This window comes from Mustela putorius, unplaced genomic scaffold (assembly GCF_011764305.1).
Source record: "Mustela putorius furo isolate JIRA1106 unplaced genomic scaffold, ASM1176430v1.1 tig00537227_pilon_pilon_pilon, whole genome shotgun sequence".
Taxonomy (NCBI): Eukaryota; Metazoa; Chordata; class Mammalia; order Carnivora; family Mustelidae; genus Mustela; species Mustela putorius.
Genome location: NW_025422368.1, coordinates 14,621,487 through 14,648,329, shown reverse-complemented (window position 1 = coordinate 14,648,329; position 26,843 = coordinate 14,621,487). Strand labels below are relative to the sequence as shown.

The window sequence follows — 26,843 nt, the reverse complement described above, 5'->3', positions numbered from 1 at the left end:
ACCCAGTTGCTCAAAGAAACCCACAGCTTCACACCATGGCCAGGCTGTCATGAACAAAATATTTAAATGCCTAGTAAAATTCGGTCTCTGTCCCGAAGGATCTTGCTAGACAGGCGGATCTATCAACAAACAATGATAGAGCAGTGCAGTAAGTGCTGTAATTGAAACATGCGTGAAAATCATGGTGGCAGACACCATCTATACATCAGTGATCCCCAGATTCGCATCTCTAAATTCACCCTGTCTCCTGGGCCAAAAATTTGCTCACCCAACTGTCTGCAATTTTTTCACCTGTATGTCCAAAGTCATCTCAAGCTAAGTCCAAAGCAAACTCCTAACCCCCTTTCCCCAAAGTATTACCTCCCTCTCCTACGATCTCTCTCCATTAACAGTTACCCGTCTTCACGATGTTCCAGGTAAAAACTTCAGGTCATCTTTAATTCCTCTAACTTCTCATATACCTCATTTCCAATGCATAAGTAAATATGTCAACTCTACACTCTACCACTTCTCACTCTCCTTGTAGCAATCATGTAGACATAGGCCTCTTGTTGCTGAATTATTCCAGTAGCCACCAGTTAAGGGACCTGAGTCTACCACTGTCTCACTCCAGTCCACTGTGAACACAGGAGCCAGGTGGGTCTTTATAAACCCATGTCTGCCAGGTCCGTCCTCTGCTCCAGTGTTCTTCCCCTTCTCTTTAGAATAAAAGCCCAAATCCTTACAGTCCCTACATAATCTGCTCTTCTGACCTTAACTCCTGAAGCCCTCCAAGCAGTTCTGCTTCAGCCATGCTGCATGACTTACTTACCTCCCCCATTTTTGCTTTTTGAATACACGCCACCTTTCTGACTTTCCTGGACCAACCTACAAAGAAGTGTAACCCCTTTGTCCCATTGTTGTCTACTGTCTTTTATCTTGTATCACTTTGTCCCTGTTCCTCGTTAACTTTTATTACCACCTGTTTTTCACTAAGTTTTCATGTTCATTGGTCACCTCTCCTCATCAGAAAGAAAACTTGAAGAGGGCTTCTTTTGGAATACTGCTAAATCTTCAGGATCCAGAACAGTGACGGTAAGTAACAGGCAACCACAAATATTTTCTGAATGAGTGAACAATCCAAAATGCACATCCTGTCTAGGTGGTTACTGGGGCTGCGCAGGACGAATTTACACAAAACAGATGAAACTGAAACTAGGTCCTGAAAGAAGCTTCAAGATTGTCTGATATGAAAAGGGCTAAAAATATCATTGCCATATGCACATTTCCCACAAAATCCTGAAGCACAAAAATGCATTATAGGAAAGACTATTAACTTCCTAGCTGAGAGAGTTACCCCAAAAAGAAAGTGATCCCCATGATCCAGAAAAGGATCAGGGTATAAATTAACAATAAGAAAATTACAGTTTTGTTTTGTAAATTGCCACAGTCCCAATAAAATTTTATAGATAAAAAATTACTGTAAAATATATTAAGCTTTAAATAATATAAACTTGCTCTCAATAATGTTTATTGTTGTCAAGTTTTTTTTTGGGGGGGGGGCACAGTGTTCAATTTCATTCTCCTAGTTTTCCCTATAAAATGGGACTAGAATTCTGATTTTAAAAAGAAAACCAAAGAGAAAAAAATAGTTTTCACCATCAAGGACCTCAGAGTTCCTCTGCCATACATCTATCCTTGACATCTATAGCCATTCTGGAATCTTATTTCTCAAATATTACCTCTCACCGTACGAAACTGTCTTACACATATTTATTTTCTTGTAGGTTTCTCCTCTTCCCATTAGAAAGTGAATTCTTTCTACCAGAGCGGAGACTTACCTCTCTTCTCCACAATATCCGTAGGGTCTGACTGGTGCCCAAGCACACAGAGCATCCAATAAATAAATGCTCAATGAAAGTATAAATAAAATTCAAATAATAAAGAAATGAGTATTTTTCATAGAGGGCTAAGACTTTAACTTCCAGCTCCTGTTTTAGCAGGGCATTCTCCCCGAGTTTTTAACATGATCAAAAGTATGAGATGAATTGTGTCCATACTCACGTCTGGTTTTACCAAGTTCTACGAATAGTATCTCAGCACCTGCCAGAGAAACATGAAGTCTGGGAAATGGGGGCTGTGGTGTTATAGTGCTAGGAGAACACTGCAAAAGAAGGCAAAGAGATTCCTGCAATTCCTTCCAGGGACATAACTAGATGTCCCCACCCCACAGAAGTGACACTGGGGCTTAATGTAGTCCCTGCTGGCAGCTGTGCTAGGAACACTTCAATATCCTACCATCCACACTTAGTGGACGCATTGTCTGATCACAGTACAGAGACCTTAAGCAGTGTCAACTGTCTCTATAATAAAAGCTTTACTGAAAGCCCAATTCTATGTTTGGATGTTTCTTAAACATCCAGACCCCTCATACACACACACACACACACACACACACCCCACAGATTAGTCTCAAATGCTTTAAATTTATAAACCTAGGCATCGAGGCCCATGTCTTCTCTCTTTTTTCATCATTGCAACATCTGTCCATCCCTCCCTCCTTCTCCTACCGTCCTGTTGTCCACCCTCAAAATTCACTCATTCTTTCATTTGTGCATTTGTTTATACATTTCATAAACAGCCATTAGTATCATTCAAAAACACTTTTTCTGTGTTGGTACCATTGCAAAATAGCCTCACGGGCTAAGGAAGGAAACACAACCTGTGCCGATTCCCTGCTAATCCTTGCAGGTAGCTGTCCAGGGGAACCTTTTCTCCTGAGGTTCAGGTCCCCTCAGGCAGTGGCAGCTCCCTTACTGGCTTTGTGAAGGGAGGCTGCCACTGCCTTCCCCACCCACATGAAGTCCCGGCTCCCTCCCTCAGCTCCACTCCCTGTACTGGCCAGGCTTGGACAAGGTCCCAGAGGCTACCACTGAGACATCCAGGGAAGAAGCCTCAGTGAGGGTCAGTGTTTGGGATAAAGCTGTAATCCCTGCTACAACTGCTGATTCCCTCTCCTTTTAAAATCACCCTTAAGGTAACAGTGGATGCACCTTACTCAGATCTTAGCATGATTAAAATCAAAGAAGAGGAAAATGGATGCCTGAAGAACGTGTGGACTTACCAATGAGGACTGTGAACTATAAGGTGCTGGCAGCTTTCAGTTTTTTCCATCAGAAACAAAAATAAATGAGCTACCATCTACTGTCACAATTTCATTAAAAAAAGAATTTATAAAGTAGTAAGAATATGATTTTAGGATAAGAAGCAGTCCTCCAAAGAAAGAATATTAGACAGCCTAATTTTTTCATGTGTGAAAAATAACAGCATAGTGAGGACATTGTGTGTGTGTGTGTGTGTGTGTGTGCGCGCGTGCGCACGCACATGTGCATCTGCATGAACGTTGAGTCAGATCCAAAGCAATGGTGGACCAAGGGGGCAATTAAGTAGCATGTATTCTAGAGAGGCACATGTGAAAAGAGAGGGGGTACTCCTCACATTCCAAGCCAACAGATAGGGACCAAGAAAATCACCCATCAAGACAGGAGGTGCCTGCATGAATGGGAAACACCAAAAACTCATGGTCTAGTGAGGCATGGATTTATGAGGTAACCTTACTAACCTGCCCTCATGTCTATTTAAGCAGGAAGCAGGGAGAAATGGAGCACATTCAGCAGCAGGATTGGCAGGTAGGAAATGGGAGAGGGTAAGGGTAGGGCACGGCAACCAAATGGCCTGAACAACAGTCATTCAGCAGGGCAAAATGCCACTTTGAGCTCATCAGAGATGAAGGACAAAGCCTTAACTCATATAGGAAACCGAAGTTTTAAATCAAATGGACTTAGAAAAAAATGGGGAACAGAATTTGAGAATTCTGTTTTCCTATGAGAAAGAATTGTTCTACAAAGGATAGGTGGACTCAGTGAGTAGAAAAAAAAATTAAAAACAAAAAGTTTGAACCCCATGAAGTTAAGACTATATAATGAACCAGTTATAAAATACTCAGTTCTCTAAGTTGGCTAAAAACCAAAGAAAACTCTATGGGGATGCATTGGATGGCTCAGGTTGTGGTCATAGGGTTCTGGGATAGAACCCCATATCAAACTCCCTGATCAGTGGGGAGTCTGGTTCTCATGCTCGGTCTCTCTCAAATCAATAAGTAAAAGCAGAAGGAAGAAAGGAAAGGGCGAGGGAAGTGGAGGGAAGGAAAGACTGACAGACTCTATGGATCAGCACAGGCCCCCAGAGTGTTTTTGGAAAAGACCTATCTAGTCCCAAGTCTTCATTTCATACACACACACACACACACACACACACAAATGGTGCTCAGCTTCAGCTCACACTGAAGGACCCACATTATTATGTTTTCTACTTTTATTCTTTTTTTTCACACCGGATATTGCATTGACAGCACCAGCACACCCTGGCAGGTGCGAGCTAGTTAGCAAACTCAGGGCTGTCAGAAGAACAACAGAACATCACTTTCACAGAGGCAGTACGAAGAAACATGTAGGAGCGCCCCTCGATTCCACGGCCCCACATTTCACTAGCCATTAACTGTGATTTTGTTTGTTTTACTCAGGCTTCATCTTTCCTTCCATTTCCCCCTTGCTTTCTTTTCCCCCTTTCTCCACCAGTTTTCTTTCCAAACCCCTAAAGTCAATTATGGCAAACAGTATAATGATCGTGGAGAAGGGAAGAGACATCACTTTGGATTCTTGTCATCCAAAAGGCACTTTTTCCTAACAGCTGTGTCATAGTATTAATAACAGGTAAATGTCATTATATTTTACATTTCAGACCTCCATAATGAAGCGGTAAGATTAAATGACATTAGAAATATAATATATCAAAGTGTAAAATCACAGTTTCTGTTTTCATCATGTGCTAAAACTGACATCAAATTACTATCTATTCCTCATAAAGAGGAATTGGAAATGGGTTGTTATTTTTCTTTGCTTAAACATAATGAAGTTTACCTTTTACCTCACAAAGCATTTCTCAATTTGTCAGTCTAAAGGTTTAAAATTCACAGATGTATGTACAGAGTTACACACACATACATGTGTCATGTCTTTATAGTATATGTCCTCCCTTTAAGAAAATGAAACACTGGGCGCCTGGGTGGCTCAGTGGTTAAGCCACTGCTTTCGGCTCAGGTCATGATCTCAGGGTCCTGGGATCGAGTCCCGCATCGGGCTCTCTGCTCAGCAGGGAGCCTGCTTCCTCCTCTCTCTCTGCCTGCCTCTCTGCCTACTTGTGATTTCTCTCTGTCAAATAAATAAATAAAATCTTTAAAAAAAAAAAAAAGAAAGAAAATGAAACACTGAAAATCTATCCTATTTTCAATTATGACCAAGTACTTATTAAGCATCTAAGAGGAATTACCTTATAATAATAAATATCTTAATTCTCAAACACAAAACAAAACTGATTTCCTCTCCTTATCCCAGGAACTGTGATTTTAAGATACACATAAATAGCAATGACTACATAAAATATTACTACTAAGGAAATTTTCCAATAATTTCATTTTGGTGTTCTATCACCACTACTCAATTTTTCATGTTTATCCTCTATGACTATCCTCTTTTAGAAGCTAATAAACGTAAAAGGCAAGCCTTTAGTAGAAATGGTGAAAAGAAACAATGTAGTCTGGGTACTATTTCTCAGCTGCTGTTTGAGAAATGCAGAGCAAGTCCCTGATGGCTTTCCTTCTGCATCCTCCCTGTGTAAGTCAGTTGCTAGGATACGTGAAAGACAGGGATTTAGTATTAGGTCTGGGAACAATGAGCCAGCTTCATAATTATCTGAATACTAACACAGAGGTTGTCTACCTTACGAGCTGAAGATTACAGGTGATGTGTTTCCAGAGAAAAAAATTTCCTTTAAAGACCTACCCTTTAACTATTATAAACAGATTTTGCTATCCACTGAAATAAGAAGCAACAGCTAGGCACATCTTAAAATTTTATTTTCAGCCAGAAGTTGCACCCATCCTGCTATCCAAGCTTATAGAGGATGAGACTAATCTTTTCACTGCTTCAAGCTGTATTTTGATATCACTGCACATACATACACATGTGCAAGTGCACACAAAGCGCCCAAAGAAAAGAAAATATGCACATCACTACTACCATAGGAAAACACTTGCCACAAAGTTACCAGAAAAGGTAAGAACTAAAAACAAGGGAAAATGCACACACACACACACACACACACACACAGCAAATGTGTACACACACATCAGTGCATCTCTCAGTCCTTGGGGCTTGGTGTCCCTGAGTCTAAGAAATAGAAAAAGAGTTCTGGATGGGGACTGAGAAAACATGGGATCCATGAATCCCGTCTGACACTGAGAAAGTGTCCTACCTCTCTGGGAATCATTTCCTAGAAAATTAAGAGAGCAATGTTAACCCCAAAAGGTTTTGGAAGAATGGGTTGAGATTATCCATGTGCATTTTAAAATTGCACTGTGTGTGAAAAGACACTATTCATTACCTTACTTATAAAATGGCCATTTCCATGAATAGTCATATAAACAGGATTCAATATTTAAAAATCAAAATTAAGCCAAGTAAAAATCATTAATCCCTCCCACCAAAATTTCATACATAAATTAGACTGCTTCATTTATATTAACATCAAAACACTTGGTGTGGGTAAGTAATAGCGGAATTCAAGGGTTTAAAATACACAAAAAACAACCAAGATGACTTATTTTGTGTATATCTATTGAAGACATTTTAAGCCATTTGCATTAATTCCTCCATAATCTTAAGGCAAAAAAGTATATCAAACTACAAAAGATGTAATGTAAGCTTTTATTAAATAAACTATCTCAAATAGTCTTCTCTGTCTTTTCAACGCCTAAAAGTAGCTTTACCACTACATCCACCTTCCAAAAAACTGAATTTACAACCCATAAAATCTGTGAACTTCTACTAAATTCAAATTGAACCTCTACTAAATTCAAATTGAAACTGTATTACTTGTGGATTACCAAGTCTTTTTAAGGTGTTTTTTACAGTCCCAATGGCGAACACACAGAGAATGCCCAGCACCAGGATCTGGGAGACTTGGTATTTGTTTGCCCGGGCTGCCACAACAGAATCCTATAGACTGGGAGCCTGAAACAACAGAAATTTATTTTCTCACAGTCCTGATCACGGTGTCCGAAGACTTAGCGTCTCTGGAAGCCACTCCTTGGCTTGTCTTCTATGTGTTTCCACACAGTCTTCCTCTGCAAGGATACCCTGGTCTCTCTTCTGGTCCTCACAAGGTCATCCATCTATGAACACTCACCCCTGGGTCTCTTCCTCTTCTTATCAGGACACCAGTCAGAATAGAGTAGGGCCCACCCACATGACCTCTTTTTTTTGTGAAGATTTTATTTATTTGAGAGAGAGAGAGAGAACATGCACAGGTGGAAAGCAGAGGGAGAGGGACAAGCAGACTCTGCACTGAGGACACAGCCCGAAGCAGGGCTCGACCCCACAAAGTAGACATGACCTGAGCTGAAATCAAGAGCTGGACACCTAACCGACTGAGTCACACATGCGTCCCCTACCTGACCTCTTTTATCCTTAGTTACTTCTGCCCTACCTCCAAATGTAATCATATTCTCAGGAAGTGGAGGTTAAGTCTTCAACGTATGAATTTTGGAGGGATACAATTTAGCCCATAACCTTCCACTTTTCCACTCAGTCTTCATAGAACGCTAAAAACTAAAAATTGCTAAAAGGGGGACAAGCTCCATATGCAGGCTGAAAACGCATTTTTCCTCAAGGTTCAAAAGCTCCAGGTCCTTATCAAGAAAGGAAACAATGCGGGAGGGTATGGATGTTTATGAGAAACTATGTTAACATGTATATAAATATCAACATGATCAAAGAAACAGAAGTGTCTCGGACTCACGAACTCAAAGGACAAACACTGGTATGTTCAGCTATTTTCAGAAAGTTTCCACAACGCTATCTGCTGACTTTGGCACTTAACTTAATCTGGGCTTCAACTAAAAGAACAGTAATGCTAAAGTGGCGGCAAATACTGGAGAGGGGAACAGATAAGAAGCTATTACGTGATGATTCTGCAGATTTTCTTTCAAAGGGAACTAAAAAAAATAAAAATTTAAAAAAAAATCATTAAGAGCAGTTCCTGAGTAATTCTGACATTGATCTGGAGTGAAAAGTCAGGTGAACAGACACATTTTCATGGCCTCAGCCTATGCTATGATCTTGTCTAAAAAATTAACTTCATAGAACACTGCCATTAACACACAAGATATCTTGGATTTCTACAGTTTTTACCATCCCAAAATATTTTCTCATTTCACTCTCAATGATTCTGTGAAGTAGAGAAGGCAGAAAAAGATGAGGAAAATGATAAAAGAGTAAAGTTAAAGGACTTGCCCAAGGTCACAAATTAATAACCAAGGGAATCAAAATAAGAAAGAAAAGTCTTCTGACATCTAAGTCAGCACTCTATTCTTGGGACTTAATGATGTTCAGGGTTATTGAAACTATAATCTTACAAAAATCACTTTATTTTAGCACCCCTGGGACATAAAGGTCTATAAATAAAGTTAGATTTGCTGAAATTCTGCACGTAAACACAAAATGAATTTAGTCAGAAATAAAAATGATTGCGGTTTCTTCAACAAATGTAACATTTTTAAGATATCAATCATCTTAAATTTTACAAGCAAGGTTTTTGTTAAGGCCAAATAACTAGGTAATACAACAGAAGTTCAACACAAGAAAAAAGATCCCCATAATTAATAACACAAGGCAAAATTTAACCCAGTAGCTAGATAACATTGTTAACTAGGTAATGTTTAATCTACTACATGTATTCTCCCTAGGCTACAAATATTTCTTCAGCTCACTGAAATGAAGGAGAACTACTAAGAAACTAGACTTCAATTAACCAGGTTAAAGAAACAAGGCTTGTTTTTTTAAAGATTTATTTATTTTAGACAGCAAGTGCCTGCATGAGTGCATGAGCAGGGGGCAGGACGGAGGGAGAGGGAGACAATCTCAAGCCTATTATCTGCTAAATGTGGGACCTCATGGGGGGCTCAATACCACAACCCTGAGATCATGACCTGAGCTAAAATTAAGAGTCGGGCGCTTAACTGGATGAGCTCCTCTGGCGTTCCAAGAAACTAGGCTTATTTATCATGAAGGGAATGTTAACTATCTGAATATCAACTACGACAAAACATGTTTTATCAAGTGCTTACTATATGCCAGGCTAAATATTTGATACACATTGTCCCAATCCTCACAAACCACTCTGTGAAGTGGGTTCTTACTTCATACCCATTTTACAAGTGAAGAAATAAAGAGGTTAATATATCCAATAACCCATATTTAAAATGCACCAGAACTACAATTCACACCCGGCTCTGACTCCAAAGCTTGAACTGCCTATAACTGTACTGCATTGATCCCAACCATAAAGAATGACATATTGCTTATCACAACTGAAAACAGGTTAAGAAACAGGCCAAGAGAGTAACAAAAATAAGTACAGTTTCCAAGTACCATGCACTATAAAACAAAAAATGAGGGAAATTTCCTTTAAAAGTCTTAAAAAAAAGAATTCTCTTCATTAATTCATTCTTATACAATGAAATTGTTGAGCACATGCCACAAATTGGGCACTCTCCTAGATCCTCAAAGACAACAGAGTATCATAACAACACAGTCCCCTGCCTTGAAGAGTTCAAAGCTTTCTGAGAAAGAGAAACATACAGGAGAGATTTTAGAAGGCATTAGTAATGGGTATGGCATAGACTAGGATTATATAACTACCTTAGGGAGGGGTTTCATAAAGCTGTTTTTCACTCTCCTTGCAAGCCAGCGACATAATAACATTCTGTTAGTTGAGAAAAAGCAAACTGCTGATGGGCCAAAGCTACATGGAATAAGTAACTTTTTGAGAGCCAGCCTTGACCTAAGGATAAAATTTATACTATATAAATAAAAAGTGAACGTCTGGATGCCTGGGTGACTCAGTTAAGCCGCTGCCTGTGGCTCAGGTCACGATCCCAGGGTCCTCAGATTGAGTCCCACATTGGGCTACTTGCTTGGCAGGGAGCCTGCTTCTCCTTTCGCCTCTGCCTGCTACTCTGCCTACTTGTGCGCTCGTGCTGTCCGTCTGTCTTTCTCTCTCTCTCTCTGACAAATAAATAAATAAATAAATAAAATCTTTAAGAGAGATATATATTAAATAAATAAATAAATAAAAAGTGAATGTCGATTTTACGGTGAATGATATCTCAAAAGATTTTAAAGAAGAATGAATTGCATATCCTTCAAAATTTTACTCAAAACATCTTTTTGAAACTGACCTTAATCATAATATGAAAGAAAGAAATCAAGTTATACTACTTTACAGAATCTGTTAATGAGCGGACCTACTACATCACAATGTCTATCCTATAAGGACCAATGGAGCAAACTGGATCTCATCTTTCAATAGCAGGAAAAGCCCCACTTCTTGCAAACAACCGATGAATTTTTATCAAACGAGCATCATAAAGGTAGTAAGTGATCATGCTGCCCCCTTTCCCCTGGCTATTAGCATTTTTTATAAAGTGAAATTTTAATTCATTTATATCAATGCCATTACACACATATATACAAGAACTGAAAGAGTCTTTTAGAAATATGTAAAGCAAATACAAATAATCCCCCCAAAATAGTAAGTGATGAAACATGAGTTGGAGACCCTCGTTCTTCAAGTCTCATGCCTAGGTGACTCAGCAGGTTAGTGATACACATAGAAGAAACAATGAAACTGGTAAAAGCTTATAAAAGAACTACATATACTTGCAGGTAAGATCATAATAGAATGTTAGTGACCATCTAATAATGCCCATGAAAGGACATTACTGTCCTTTTACACAAAATACCCATTTGATCATTCATAGATGTTACACAGCATGTTCTTCCAAAGCAAGCCCCTCTACAAGGGGCCAGCTAGTGACCTCCAACACCCAGACACAGAGCAACTGGATAACATCTGGTATACCTAAGGTCCATGGGGGTAGAGTGATATTTCCTTTTGAACTATGACTGCCTACATATATGCTTAAGTCCTTCTGTCTCCCCATCCTCATTCTGAAATTGTGATCTTTATTGAGATGGACCAGACACTGATGTACAGGAGACTGCTACAGCCAACAAACATGACTTCCCTACAAACAAGGAAAATTATAACCAAGGAATTAGTCATGGCAGATATTTTAGCCCTAAGGGTATGGCTATCAACAGAGTGACAGAAGATAGGAGGACCTCTTGGGACATGGAAACTGTCTACAATACAACCATTGAGGACATGCTCCTTGATGTTGCTAATCTCATTTGAAGAGGCTGTTGGGCCCAGCCAGGGTTCAATTCTGGGATCAAGAACCCAGGAAGGTGAGAAAGTTCAGGACTGACACCTATCATACTTTTATTTTTTTTTTTTTTTAATGAATGAATGAATATACATTCTAGGGCAAAACAGAATGTTATATGGAGAACTGATCTAACCCAAAGGAATGTTTCAGTGTCTGCAGTTCACTAAAATGGTTTTATTAAGATAAAATTCTATTGTTACATTTTCCTGAACAAGTACTATTATTGAGAACAGGAGCACAACATGTGTATTTTTTAGTGATGCTCAATATTTTTGCATTTTTCTGTCTACTGAGGCACTAGCTGCAGATTCAGATCTTTATATAAGACTTAAATTCTGTATATACTGCAATACATAAAAAGAAATACAATATTTCCAAGGTTTATGTATTACACTGCCTGAATGCTATATTTTTAATTGATATTTTAAAATAAAAACCAAAGGAAAAGAAGAAAAATCAAAATTTTCATAGAAAATTGAAATTACCTAGTTTAAAATCATCTTGTTCACATCTACCCACCTATCTTCAGTTCACGCTCTTTCATCAAAATAAGTTATTTTCAGGGGAAAAATTATTTTAAGCAATCTAAACACTGAAATGTTTTCAACATGAAACAATGTATAGGGATAATATTTATTTGCCTTCATTTTATTAACTAACACTCAGAAATATCCATTTCACACTAAATAAACCCCAAGATTGTAGGTTGAGCTGCCCCTATTAAATTGCTTTTGAGTCTTCGAATACTTAAAATCTTTGTCAAATATAAAGAATTGACACTTTTATGAGGTAGTCAATCTTACAAATCATAATAATTCTTACTGTAAAGTGACAACTCTGAAAAGTAAACTTGTTCTTATAATTTCAAGAGGAAAATGTCTAGAGGCTACTAAGCAAAGAAAGTTAGAAATTTTTTAATTATTTGTAGCGACAAATATTAGTTTCTTTTTGTTATTATCTCTACATTTACTAAAAAAAATTAAAGCAGTTAAAATGTTTCTGACTTGGAAATTAAATTAAATGTTTGTTTATTCTATCACTTTATATAGAAGAGCATTTTATCCAGAAATTGGGCAAAGGAAATACTACATTTAAAACCCAGTAAATTTGCTTTTAAAATGAGGGACTCTGTAACACTAGTTCAAAGAACTCTAAATTCTGACAGCTATTAATCCATTATCAACCTACCTAGAAATTCTAGTCAGATTTTATTAAAATGTTATCTATCAATAGTAACCCATGGAAAACATAAAATGAAGCCTTATCAAGGGATTACAATTCTCAGAAGGAACTATTTAGACTCTTCTGGTGGCAAAAACATAATTAATCATACCTAAAAATCACCTCAGAAGACTGAGCTTTACAACGAACAATTTTGGGTTATAAATACAGACCAATACACAATATATGAAAAAGTGTTTTTTATTTTTATATTTTTATATTATTTTTATTTTATTTTAAAATAAATGTATACCTTCTTTATCCACTTCTTTATCCATTTATCCACTTCCCCTCTGGCAACCATCAATCTGTTCTCTATCTATGAGGTATTTTTGTTTGTTTTGTTTTGAATGAGAGAGATCATATGACACTTGTTTTTCTCTGTCTGACCTATTTCATATAGCATAATGCCCTGAAGGTCCATACATGTTTTTATAAATGGCAACGGTTCATTCTTTTATATGGGTGAAAATATTCCTCTGTGTGTGTGTGTGTGTGTGTGTGTGTGTATAAACAATTTCCTTATACCTTCATTCACTGATGGACACTTAGGTTTTTCAACGACTTGGCTACTCTAAATAATATTTCAATGATCATGGGGGCATATACATGTTTTTGAAGTAGTGTTTTGGTCATCTTTGGATAAATATCCAAAAATGTAATTGCTGGATTATATGGTAGGCCTACTTTTAAGCTTTTGAGGAAACTCTATACTGGTTTCCATAGTGGACACATCAATTTATATTCTGACCAGTAGTGCATGAGGATTCATTCTTCTCCACATCTCTACTAACACTTGTTACTTCATGTTATTTTAGTAGTCATTGTAACAGGGATAAGGTCGGTATCTCATTGTGGTTTTCATTTGCACTTCCATGATGACTAGTATGTCAAGCATCTTTTCAAGTACCCGTTGTCCAGTCTCTGAAAAAATGTCTATTCAGATTCTCTCTCCCATTTTGAAATCAGATTGTTTGGTTTTACACTACTGAATTTTTTGAGGTCTTTATATATGTTGGATATTAGTCTTTTATCAGATATTTGATTTGCAAATATTTTCTCCCATTCATTAAGATAACTTTTCATTTTCTTGATGGTTTCCTTTGCTGTGCAGAAGTTTTTGGGTTTTGTTTTTTTTTTTTAAATAAACACGTAATGTATTATTAGCCCCAGGGGTACAGGTCTGTGAATCGCCAGGTTTACATACTTCACAGCACTCAACATAGCACATACCCTCCCCAATGTCCATAACCCCACCACACTCACCCTCCCCCCATCCCCCCGCAATCCTCAGTTTGTTTTGTGAGATTAAGAGTCTCTCATCTCATGGTTTGTCTCCCTCTCTTCCTACCCCCAAGCCCCCAACATTGCATCTCCACTTTCTCATATCAGGGAGATCATATGATAGTTGTCTTTCTCTGGTTGACTTATTTTGCTAAGCATAATACCCTCTAGTTCCATCCATGTCATCGCAAATGGCAAGATTTCATTTCTTTTGATGGCTGCATAGTATTCCATATCCATCCATCTATCTATCTATCTATCTATACCACCTCTTCTTTATCCATTCATCTATTGATGGACATCTAGGTTCTCTCCATAGTTTGGCTATTGTGAACATTGCTGCTGTAAACATTCTGTGCATGTGCCCCTTTGGATCACTACATTTGTATCTTTAGGGTAAATACCTAGTAGTGCGGTTGCTGGGCCGTAGGGTAGCTCTATTTTCAATTTTTTGAGGAACCTCCATACTGTTTTCCAGAGTGGTTGCACCAGCTTGCATTCCCACCAACAGTGTAGAAGGGTTCCCCTTTCTCTGCATCCTCGCCAGCATCTGTCATTTCCTGACTTGTTAATTTTAGCCATTCTGACTGATGTGAGGTGGTATCTCACTGTGGTTTTGATTTGTATTTCCCTGGTGCCGAGTGATGTGGATGTGCAGAAGCTTTTAAGTATTATATAGTCCCACTTAATTTTCTTTTTGTTGCTTTTGCTCTTGGTGTCAGATTAAAAAAAAAAAAAAATCACTGCCAAGACCTGTGTCAAGGAGCTTATACCCTATGTTGTCTTCTAAGAGATTTATGGTTTCAGGTCTTACATTTAAGTCTTTACTCTGTTTTAATTTTTTAGTATGCTGTACAATAGTGGTCGAGTTTCATTCTTTTGCATGTGGCTGTCCAATTTTTCTAACACCATTTACTGAAGACACTGTCCTTTCCACATCGTATATTCTTAGCTCCTTTGTTGTAAATTAATTGACCATATATTTGTGAGTTTCTGGGCTCCCTATTTGATTCCTTCTTTCTATGTGTCTGTTTTTATGCCAATAACACAGAGTATACAGTGCTGTAACTTTGTCATATAGTCTGAAATCAGGGAGATGATGCATCCAGTTTTTTTCAATCTGTGTGTGTCCTTACATCTAAGGTGAGTCTGCCGTGGGCAGCATATATACATGGGCTTATGACTATAAGTCCCACAGGACTTAAACCAAAAGAGAAAGAATTCTTAATCAGTTACCTTTCCCAGGGGACAGCAGGTGGCAATAGACCCAGGAGCTTGGTCTTTCTGTAAATAAGGCTTATTAGGTAAATGTTATGGCTGTGGCTTAAGGTGCAGCCTTCTAATTAAACATACAGCACCTAAGTGCTGATTCTAATCCTTTTCTGGAGGGCAGGAACTATCTTTGTAATCGAGGTCAGCTGTGCTCCGGAGTACCAGTGTCTCCTGGTGGCGGGGTTGGGGAGAGGGGGGAGTTGTACACAGGGCTTGTGTCCTGGTTTTTATGTCTGGTGCCATAGATTTTGCAGCCACTTCCCAGGGGAGACCCCTTGACGGCCAAGCTCTAGTGGCCGGGGAGGCTTGCATTTCTGGGTGCTATGGGATTATAGCAATTAGAAAATGGCTGTTGGCAGGCTGCTACCCCAGGACACTGCAAAGACAGCAGATCAAAGGCACACCCCCTGTCTTTCTGTAAAGGAGACCTCAGTTTGTTCTGGAGCTTTGGCCTGAGGGATAGGCTTCAGGTTTGGCATACACCTGGTGTAGACTACAGAGATCCTCCTAAGAAACGCAGTCTAGGGATGTCATTTTGATACTCTCCCTGTCTTCCTCCAGCTCTCCAGTATCTTCCATAAAAGAACTTATACACATGTCTAGAACCTCAATTTCTACAACTGTCAGCCAGGGAACACTGCCAGATCACCTGGCTAACAGAGTTTATGTTTGAAGTCTCACAGAACTATATGTATCCACCTACTTTAAAAGGTGCTACCTGAAGATCTGGCTTCTAGTCAGTGAATCTAGGTGCCAAAAAATTCCCCTTAGGGGGCGCCTGGGTGGCTCAGTGGGTTAAGCCCCTGCCTTTGGCTCAGGTCATGATCCCGGGGTCCTGGGATCGAGCCCCACATCAGGCTCTCTGCTAGGTGAGGAGCCTGCTTCCTCCTCTCTCTCTGCCTGCCTATCTGCAGGCTTGTGATCTCTGTCAAATAAATAAATAAATAATCTTAAAAAAAAAAAAAAATCCCCTTAGGCACAGTGACAGGTCTTGGCATATCCTCAACTACCGGGAGCTGTTAAAATGTAACAGGTTGCTTGAACAAGCACAAAGCTTTGAGAACAGACAAAAATTGGGGGCAGGGCTGAAAGACAAGGTTCATCCCCTACACAAGGCTGCTTCTTCTTCAAGACTGAGCAGTGGTGCTTGTTTTACCTACTGCATTGAAACCAACAGAGAGTCAAGCAAACTAAAAAAGTGGAGGAGTACGTTCTAAATGAAAGACCAAGATAAAACTTTAGAAAAAGCCTAAATGAAACAGACAATTTGCTTGAAGAGTTCAAAGTAATTGTTAGAAAGGAGCTCATCAAACTGGGAAACATAGTTCCAAACTGAGAAACTATGCTCGAATGAACATAGTGAAAACTTCAACAAAGAGATGGAAAAATGTAAGAAAGTACCAAACAGAAGTCACAGAGCTAAAGAATATAGAAGTGAAAAACACAGTAGAGGGGTTGAGCAGCAGAATAAATAAAGCAGAAGAAAGAATCAATTGAAAGATGAGGCAGTGGAAATCATTCAATCAGGATGGTAAAAAGAAAAATGTGAAGACAGCTTAGGGATTTATAAGACAACATTACATGGACTAACATTTGCATTATAGAGGTTCCAGAAGAAGAGGAAAAGGTGCAGAAATCTTGTTTGAAAAAAATGGTTCAAAATTTCTCTAATCTGGGATAAGAAACTAACATCCACTTACAGGAAGCCCAGAAGTTCCAAACAAGATGAACCCAAAGAGACTCATATCAAGATACATTATAATTAAAATATCAAAATTTAAAGAGAAAAGAATATTGAAGCAGTAAGGGGAAAGAACTTATTATGCACAAGGAATTCCCATAAGAATACCAGTAGATTTTTCAGCAGAAACTTTGCAGACCAGAAAGAAATGGCATGATATATTCAAAGTAATGAAAGAAAAAAATCCCAATCAAAAATACTCTACCCAAAGGCGCCTGGGTGGCTCAGTGGGTTAAGCCGCTGCCTTCGGCTCAGGTCATGATCTCGGGGTCCTGGGATCGAGTCCCGCATCGGGCTCTCTGCTCTGCACGGAGCCTGCTTCCTCCTCTCTCTCTCTGTCTGCCTCTCTGCCTACTTGTGATCTCTCTCTGTCAAATAAATAAATAAAATCTTAAAAAAAAAAAAATACTCTACCCAGCAAAGTTCTCATTCAGAACTGAATAGGAGAGACTTCCAGAAAGTAAAAGCTAAAGGAGTTTACCACCACTAAATAGCCTTTACAAGAAATGTGAAAGGGACATCTTTGGTTGAAAAGGGCACTTCTTGGAAAGAAGAAAACATATTAAAGAATAGATCTTGCCACAAAAGCAAATACACAGTAAATGTAGTGGATTAATCACTTGGGATACACAAGCAAAATGTGACATCAAAAGTATAAAATATGGAAGGCAGGAGAGTAAAAATACTGAGTTTTAGAATAGGATCGATCTTAAGCTGTTATTAACTGATGGACTGGTTTGTGATACAACCTGTTATATATAAGCCTCATGGTAATCATAAAGCAAAAATCTGTAACAAACACACAACCAATAAAGAGAAAAGGACATAAATATATCACACTAAAGGAAGTCATCAAACCACAAAGGAATAGGGCAAGAGAAGAAAAAAGGAACAGAAGAACTATAAAAACAGGCAATAAACATTTAACAAAATGGCAGTAAGTATATACCTATCGATAATTACCTTAAATATAAATGGACTAAATTCTGCAACCCAAAAAACAAAGTAGCTGAATGGAGAAGGCTTTCTATAACAGGTTAGAGATATTTCTGTCTTGTGTGGCTCATATAATACAGATTCTGAAACTGTTCTTCAAAGATGGCCACCTGACTTGATACAAGCTACAATTTGTTCATTTTGTAACTTCTCATATCAGTATTTGTCTAATTCCTGGTCTCAGGAGGTTATAATCATGAAGAAAAAAAATTAAAAGTACTTTGAGAAAATAATTATTTTCCCAAAACTGCATGCCTTGATCCTTGCATTGGATCAAGTAGAACTGTGGTGATACACTGTGTTTGAATGTTTTTAAACCAACACAATGATTTAACAGAAAAAGACACCATTCCCCTATACCAGATTTGAGCAAAGCAAAAAAATACACCATATGAGATTCTGATTTGCAGAGTATGATTAATAATTCATAACAAAAACTACAAATAAATCATTTAAATCTGTGATTTGTGAGAAAGAAACACTCAATAGGCTTATCAGCCACTGTCTCACGAGCCTGCTCTATTTCTACCCTCAGTGAAGAATGGCGAGATCATAATAGGGGTAGGACAGGAAGACATGTTTCAGAACCATCGAGAAATAGAAACTTCATCAAATAAAATTTGTAAATTAAGTTACATAATAAGGAATAAAAACGACTTCTAAAAAAAGCAATACCTATTGAGAAGTCATAAATTATGCTAACCTCAACTCCTGCTTCAAGCGGAACAGTGTATTAATTGCCCTACTAACTATAATCTTAGATAAATTTCAATGCATAGGATTTTTTAATGTGGTGCTAGCTTTCTAAGAAAGCAGTGGGTATCTCCAATGATCAATGAAGAAGAGGGATAAAAACAATACTTATCCAAATAAATGGGAGCTGACAGGAAAAATAAAAAATGTTTTAAGTAAGAGTTACCCTGTATGCAAATACCTGTAAGTGTTCTTGAATCTTTAGGTATAAGCCTTGCACATGTTGCACATTGGGTAGTAAATTCTGAGACTCTTATTGAGGTACATTATCTAAGTGGCTAACAACATCCCAAATCCCTAATATGCCTTAATCCCTGATATAAAAAAATTAAATACCCTCCAAATAGAAGAAACTCTCAGTAAATATTTTTTAACTTTAATACATGCACTAAACCTACAATTTATTGTATTTTTTTTTAAGATTTTATTTATTTATTTGACAGAGAGAGAGATTACAAGTAGGCAGAGAGAGAGAGGAGGAAGCAGGCTCCCCGCTGAGCAGAGAGCCCGATGCGGGACTCGATCCCAGGACCCTGAGATCATGACCTGAGCCGAAGGCAGCGGCTTAACCCACTGAGCCACCCAGGCGCCCTAAACCTACAATTTATTGAGCACTTGCAATTTTTTTCATTATCTCATGTAATACCACCAACAAAAACACTACAAAATGATAACAATCATTCCCATTTTAAAGATGAAGAAACTGAGATCTAAAGAAGTTTAAATAGCTTTCTAGATATCCAAAGACACAAAGCTAATAACTGGTATATGTGGGATTTAAGTTCAGACAGCCTAATTCCAAAGCAATATCCTTAACTATCACTTATTCTGCTCCCTTGTACTTATGCAAATGGTAATTATAATAATAAACATTTTTAGTGATTGTGTTCCTAGCTCTGTTTTACTGCATTTAGATATACTAATTTAATTCTCACAAATACCAATGAAGTTCACAGATGAGAAAACAAAGGCCAGGAGCCAGGTACTCTTACTTCTCAACTTATCCTCATAACCACCTCACCATTCTGCTTCATGAATACTGATTAACTCTCTAAGGAGTTTCCATCTCTGTCCTACAAAGTTAATTCCTACAGAGGAAGGAAATAAAAGTGCGTAAGGCGGCAAGAGGGGCAGTAAACCAAGACCCCTTCCTCCGCTCCCTCAATAGTGAAGTCAGCGTAATGTGTTCGGGGACATTTCCACAGAAGACCAGACCTCCTGACAGCAGCTTAGCAGCAGGAATGTAAGATAAGATCTCTGAAATAAAAGCAAATACATTGAGGAAGAAAAAAACCTAGACTGGAGACCTGTACCCACACCAGGATTTGAGGGCTTATGGAGAAAGAGAGCTCAACCCATCAAAACATGTAAATACAGCAGGGTGCGCCTCTGAACCAGCTATTGTGTTTTAGGGACCCATAGCGGAGTCTAGGTTTAAGAACCAAAAAAGTGTTGTAATCTGTAGGCAAAAGCAGGTGCCTCCCACCTCCACCTCCAAAAAACCCCTAATTTCTACTCCCTGATCTCTGGAACCTTCACACATATGGCCTTCTTGATCTTATTTACATTTATTATCTTTTCTGTTATATCACATGGCCAAAGAGATCTCCAGATGTGATTAAGGTTTTGGATCTTAAAATAGGGAGATTATCTTACATTAGCTGGGTGGACTCAATCTAACCATCTGAGCCCTTAAAAGCAGAGGAAGGCAGAAGTGTCTAGAGATGAGGCAGAAGGGAGGGCCAGATAGACTAGAAGGGTGGGAAGGACTCAGCCTGTTCTTGCTGCCTCTGAAGTAGGGGGACCCAAACCATGGAATGCGGGTGACTTCTAGACCATGCAAGAAGAGGATGAACTGTAGCAAGGGAAGGGGAACCTCAATCTAAAACTACATGGAAATGAATTCTGCCAACAACCTCAATAAACCTGGAAGTATATTTCCCCCAGAGGCTCCAGAAAAGAGCCCAAGCCGGCAAACACCTTGATCTTGTTGCCCTTTTGAGACATAAGCAAAGAAATCAGCCAAGACAACCTAAACTCCTGACCTATAGAACTGAGCCATTGTGAATTTGTAGTACGTTGTTACAGCAGCCATAGGAAACTAACAGATACCGGAAGCCAGGTCAAACCACCTTTGCAACCTGGACAGGAACCAGAAAGTCCACCCCACTGGCAATGAGTTTCACTACAGTACTGGGCCAATGTGCTGCCAGTTTTCACAGCAGTTGAGTATTGCCTCAAATTTTCTGGAAATTCAATTAACATGGTGAGGTGGAGATTAGGAATAATTCTCAAAGTGATGATACAGAGGCAAGTAAGTGTTTAAGTGACTCGACCTAAAGAAGAAATTCAAACAATGTGCCTTTTTTGCTCTCTAAATAGCACATGGCAGTTGGGGAAGGAGGAAAAAAAAAAGGACCTTATGAGAAGCGTCAGAAGTACTTTCTAAGAAAGAATGGTATGATGTGAAAGCACAAGCTTTGGTAATATAAAAAATTTAGGAAAAATACTAGTCACAAGATCTCAAGGAGCTAAAACTGATGTGATGGCCTTAAGGGTTTCTGAACTAGCCTTGCTAATCTGTAGAAGATGAATTTAGAAAATTACTGATGAAGTTCAAGTCAAAAGCTACCTAACTTTCATGGCACGGATCATGATAAAAGGTGCTCCTTTTGACCAAAACGTCAAAAAAAACATGGTAGATCATGAATAAAGCTCACATCAATGTCAAGACTACAGATGGTTACTTGTTTAAAGCGGGGTTGGTTTTATTTAAAAAACACCACAATCAGATTCAGAAGAACTCTTATGCTCAGCACCAAATCCAGAAGATGGAAATCATGACCTGAGAGATGCAGACAAAATGACTTGAGTCCAGATGGCACTGGGAAAGACACAGATAAGGCTTGTCAATTTATCTTCTCCACTATGCTGTCATCGTGAAAGTACAAGTGCTAAAGAAGCCCTGTTTGCCCTGGGAAAACTCAGTTAGATTTCCAGTGAAGATAAGAGTTCTGGAAAAGCTACTGGGGATAGGACAGGTGTTACAGTTGAATGAGGTAAAGGATATGAGACACTGGTCAAGAATCTACTTAAAACTCAGACTTTTAATGGGGACAAATAGAAAAGCTTACTTACAAAAAACTTTTTTCTTTTAATAATGTGATTGGGTTTGTAAGTATGATTGCAAACCAAATCAAATAATTTTAAGTGTGTAATGGGAACTCATTATTAAAACAGCTCTACTGTCGAAATGTCTATAAATTCAGTTTCTCATACATAAAACTTACAATGACGTGAAACTAAACACTGAATCAAATTTCTAACTATTTTCAATTGGGTGGTCAGTAAGTTTGAAGTACCGATGCTGGCTTGACTCTGAGAAGTCTTAGAATTAATCCAGCTTCCCATATACATACCAGGAAAATGGTGAAAACCCCCAGAACTTTCAGTGGCATTCAGCACACAAATCAGGCAGGAAGTTGGATCTGGTAATTCTCTATTTCCTGCCCATCACTGTGCTTGGTGCTCTATAAACGTCTCATTCAATCCTCACAACTCAGCAAGGCAGGTATTACTATTCTCATTTTTGCAATCAAAACATTAAGATTTAGAGAAGTTAAGAAATTTGCCCAAGGTGACCCAGGTAATAGGGCACAGAACTCTTATTCAAAACTTGGTCTGTCTCCCAAAATGCCTTATCCTCATTCATATGCGAAGTACTTTAGTAGAAATCCTGAAAGGCTTTGTATGAGGTGGCAATATTACTTCATTAACTGATTCACTTATTTTTCTGTCATCCCTTCTCCTTTTCCCTTCACTGCCTATATGTCTCTCCCTGGATTTCAAATATAGTCCCATTAAAAAAAGAAAAAAATATTTTAGAAAAGCAAAAACACTTTTGTTAATCTTGATATACCATCTTCAGAACAATCCATCACCAATACTGCATTCTTTCTTTTATTATCTTTTGATTAAATTATGTATATTTTTAAAGTCTTCCTAAATGAATAAATTCTCAAAACCATTTTAGAGAAAAACAGAAATTAGCTTAAATCCTTAAATCCTGTAATTTGTACTAACATCCCCCTCCTCTCTTCTTCCTCAGCTGTCCTGTCTCCTCTCTCCTGTCCTTACTGCATGTATATCACCAGCACTATCCAGAGATATCAGAATAAAATCATATTTAGCTTAATAAAGGTACATATGGTTACAGATGGAAACATTTACAGACATCTGTATCAACACAAAATTGTATACACACAAATTTCCTTGCTCTCAGTTCAAAAGGCACAGAAGCAATAACACCCAAATAGCAATGAACACATAAAATAAAAGGAACTTGGAAAAATGGATAATTTTAGACTTGGGGGAGCAAATATGGAAGATAACTTTAGAGCACTTTGCAGTGCCAGAAAGTAAAGAAATGCTTAAAAAAAAAAAAAAAAAAGGCACAATGATGGAAGTATGTCAAAAAGACATAAGGGTCAACTAAAAGAGCTTCTAGTGTCCAAGCCTGAACAATTTATGCAACAAAATAAAGTATACTGGATTACAGCCCAAGGCATAAAGTAAATATCCATGAGTCGAAGAGATGCAAATATGTGACAGAATAAATAAATGGAAGAGAACAGACAAATCTCTCAGGGAGAATTATAAATTATTTATGTAGATATTTGCCCTCAAAGAGGTGGGGCTTTACTTCCACACCTTAAGTAAGGGTTGAGATTCATTTCTAAACACTACAACACAGAACAGGTGTGATGGAAGAGTGACTTGATCACAGAGAAACCATACACTGAGGATCAAAGTCAACATGAGCAGTGATTAAGTCATGTGGACAGTAGGTACCTTTGACATATATAATGAAAATGGTCCTTGGGGACTTCCTCCCAAAAAATCATAACCCCAGCTCATGAGAAAAATACGAGATAAATCCCAATTGAAGAACTTTCCACAAAATATCTGACCCGGATTCTTTACATCTATGAGAGTCATCAGAATCAAGAAAGGTCTGAGAAACTGTCATGGTCTGGAGGAGTCTAGGGAACGTGATGATTAAATGTAATATAATATCTTAAATGGGATCCTGGAAGAGCAAAAAGGTCATTAGGAAGAGCTAATGAAATTTGGAGAAAGTACAAGGTTTGGTTAAAAATAATGTATAACATCAGTTCATTAATTCAGCAAAAGCATCATACTAACAAAAGACAGGGAGAACTGGGTGTGGGGCATATAGAATTCTCTATACTATCTTTGCATTTTTTTTTTATAAATCTGTAAGTATTCTAAACAATAGTTTAATTTTTTTTTAAGATTTTATTTATTTATTTGACAGACAAAGATCACAAGTAGGCAGAGAGGCAGGCAGAGAGAGAGAGAGAGAGAGGGAAGCAGGCCCCCTGCGGAGCAGGGAGCCCGATGCGGGGCTCGATCCCAGGACCCTGAGATCATGACCGAGCCGAAGGCAGCAGCCCAAACCACTGAGCCACCCAGGCGCCCCTAAACAATAGTTTAATTTTTTAAAGACAACTGATAAGAGAGGATTTATCAGAAATGTAGTTACAGTATGCTACTTACATTTCTGTAGTAAACCAAAGTTATAGTCACAATAATGTAAATAATGATTATAAAATTCATAAGTAATAGATCTATATTGTAGTGGTGGTGGAAGTAGTTATATGAAACTTACAGTAAAGCGTAAGATAAATCCATATTTATCAGCTAAATTCTCACTTTCCATACCTATAACACATATTATCTAAAATTAGTAAGAAATAACAATATAAACATACTACTTTATATTTGAAGGTAAAAATCTCCAAAGAAAGTAAACTGTTTGCTCTATGGAACAAGAAAACAGTAGGTAAGATAGCTTAGACACTATACTTTTTATATAATAAGCTTTTTAGACTACTTGATTTAAAAAAACAAAACCACAAAACAAGTTGGGGCATCTGCTGCTCTCATAATTTTTAAAAATAAAATTTTTAAAAAGAAAAAAAGAATTGAGCAAATTGATTGATGACCTACAGCAAGATTAAATAATTTGCTATTAAGTACTAGAAGCAGAATTAGAAACCATTCTGCATCAGCTCAGAGTTCATGTGCTTGCTTTATACTAAACTTTTTCATGTGGCTGAGCAGATAAAATAGTATCACTGTCCTACAGGAAACAGTTAATGAACTGTAGATATTGTTATAACTAAGTGCTGATATATCTTTTATTTGAAGAACTTCTTGCTGAAAAGGAATCAGTTACTCTTAACTCTTCTGCCTTCCACCTTTTTTTTCCCCCAATTAAATGTCAATATAAAGACAACCACTCATTAACTGGTAAACTGCTAAAGTTATCGGTATGGAAATTTACCCATAAAGAAATGAATTTGGGGTGCCTGGGTGGCTCAGTGGATTAAGCCGCTGCCTTCGACTCAGGTCATGATCTCAGTGTCCTGGGATCGAGCCCCGCATCGGGCTCTCTGCTCAGCGGGGAGCCTGCTTCCGCCTCTGTCTCTGCCTGCCTCTCTGCCTACTTGTGATCTCTCTCTCTGTCAAGTAAAATAAATAAAATCTTTAAAAAAAAAAAAAAAAGAAATGAATTTGAGATTTCTGACGTTATAGGACTTATGTCAACTATTCTAGAAATGTGTGTAGTTGACACAGTATGCATCAAATTATCTTCTCTCAAAGAAAATCTTGTAGCTAATTTTATTAAACAACAGAATGAACTTGGAATTGTTAATTTCAATTTTAAAATGGCAACCGTCTCTGCCCAAATCTGTCTTGCTTATACAAGTAATCTGTAGTTGATACAGAGATTTATTACTGACAGCTTAGAAGTTGAATAAGGTTTTATCTGTTCTCTTCTCTTCCATTTACAGTTCATCAAAAATTAAACAGAATTACCACATGACCCAGAAATGTCACTTCTGGGAATATACCCAAATGAACTAAAACTAGGGACTCAGACAGATATTTCTACACCCATTTTCACAGTAGCATTATTCACAATAGCCAAAAGATGGAAGCAACCCAAGTGCTGATTGAAAGATGAATGGATAAGCAAAATGTAGTAGTACATAATACACACACATATGTAAAACAGAGTATTATTCAGCCTTAAGAAGCAAATTCTGACATATGCTATGTGTACAAACCGCAAGAGCATTATGCTAACTGAAATAAACCACTCACAAAAGACAAATACTGGATGATTCCACGTAGATGCACTATCTAGAGTAGTCAAACACAAAGAGACAGAAAGTAAATGGTGGTTGCCAGGGGCTGGAGGTGGGGTCGGGGGAATGAATGGGAAGTTATTATTTAATGGGTACAGAGTTTCAGTTATGCAAAATGAAAAAAGTTCTGGGGAGATGGTGGTGATGACAGCATAATATTATAAATATACTTAGTACTACTGAACTGTAACATTTAAAATGTATTTCATGCTGTCTATTTTACCATAATTGAAAAAAAAATTTAATTCCAACTTTCCAAGTTAAGTGATCCTTTTGTAAATACTGGTTAACCCTAATTTACCTATAGTTAAACTTAACATGGCTGAAATCACCCTTTTGCTAGAAACAAATTAGATAATAGAGGAAAGTATGTTTACCTTTTGAGATTTTTTTAAAAATCACTGAAGGACTAACAGAAAAAAAGTCTATGGCTCTGGTACAAAGAGATCTCTAAATAGAAGTAACTGATTGCTTTATGGTTTAAAGAATAGATGAAGGGAGGGGTCAAAATTCATTTGAGGTTTTTCCACGTGGACAACAATAAATTTTTCATCTGGAGATACGACTGCACTTAACACTGGTAACAGGCATCTGAGCTCTCCCAGTAATCCTGAATGAGAGTTTGCACAGTCCATGTGGGTATGTAGCTGGAAAGGTAGGTGGCTGTGGGGATCATCACCTCTAAAAAAAGAACTCAGAAAGTGGACCCTAAATTAGAGATTCTCAAAGCGCAATCCTAGACCATAAGTGGTTCTCAAAGGACAGCCTGAAAGCAGTGTCAGCATCATGGAAAACTTGTTAGATATACAAATCCCTGGATCCACCTCAGACTCAGGGCACAGGGCCCAGCAGTTTGCTTTAACAAGCTCTCCCAGCATGTCACTTTAAAAAAAAAATTTTTTTTATAAGATTTATTTGACACAGAGAGAGAGCTCACAAGTAGGTAGAG

At 38.0% G+C, this 26,843-nt stretch overlaps 1 protein-coding gene and 1 pseudogene across 2 annotated transcripts in view; one reads left to right on the top strand and one right to left on the bottom strand.

Annotated features, from left to right (window-relative positions):
* SLC2A13 (solute carrier family 2 member 13) overlaps positions 1-26,843 on the bottom strand; it is a 378,234-nt gene that overhangs the window by 239,146 nt on the left and 112,245 nt on the right. The window lies entirely within an intron of this gene.
* On the top strand, positions 67-21,648 carry LOC123389996 (annotated as a pseudogene).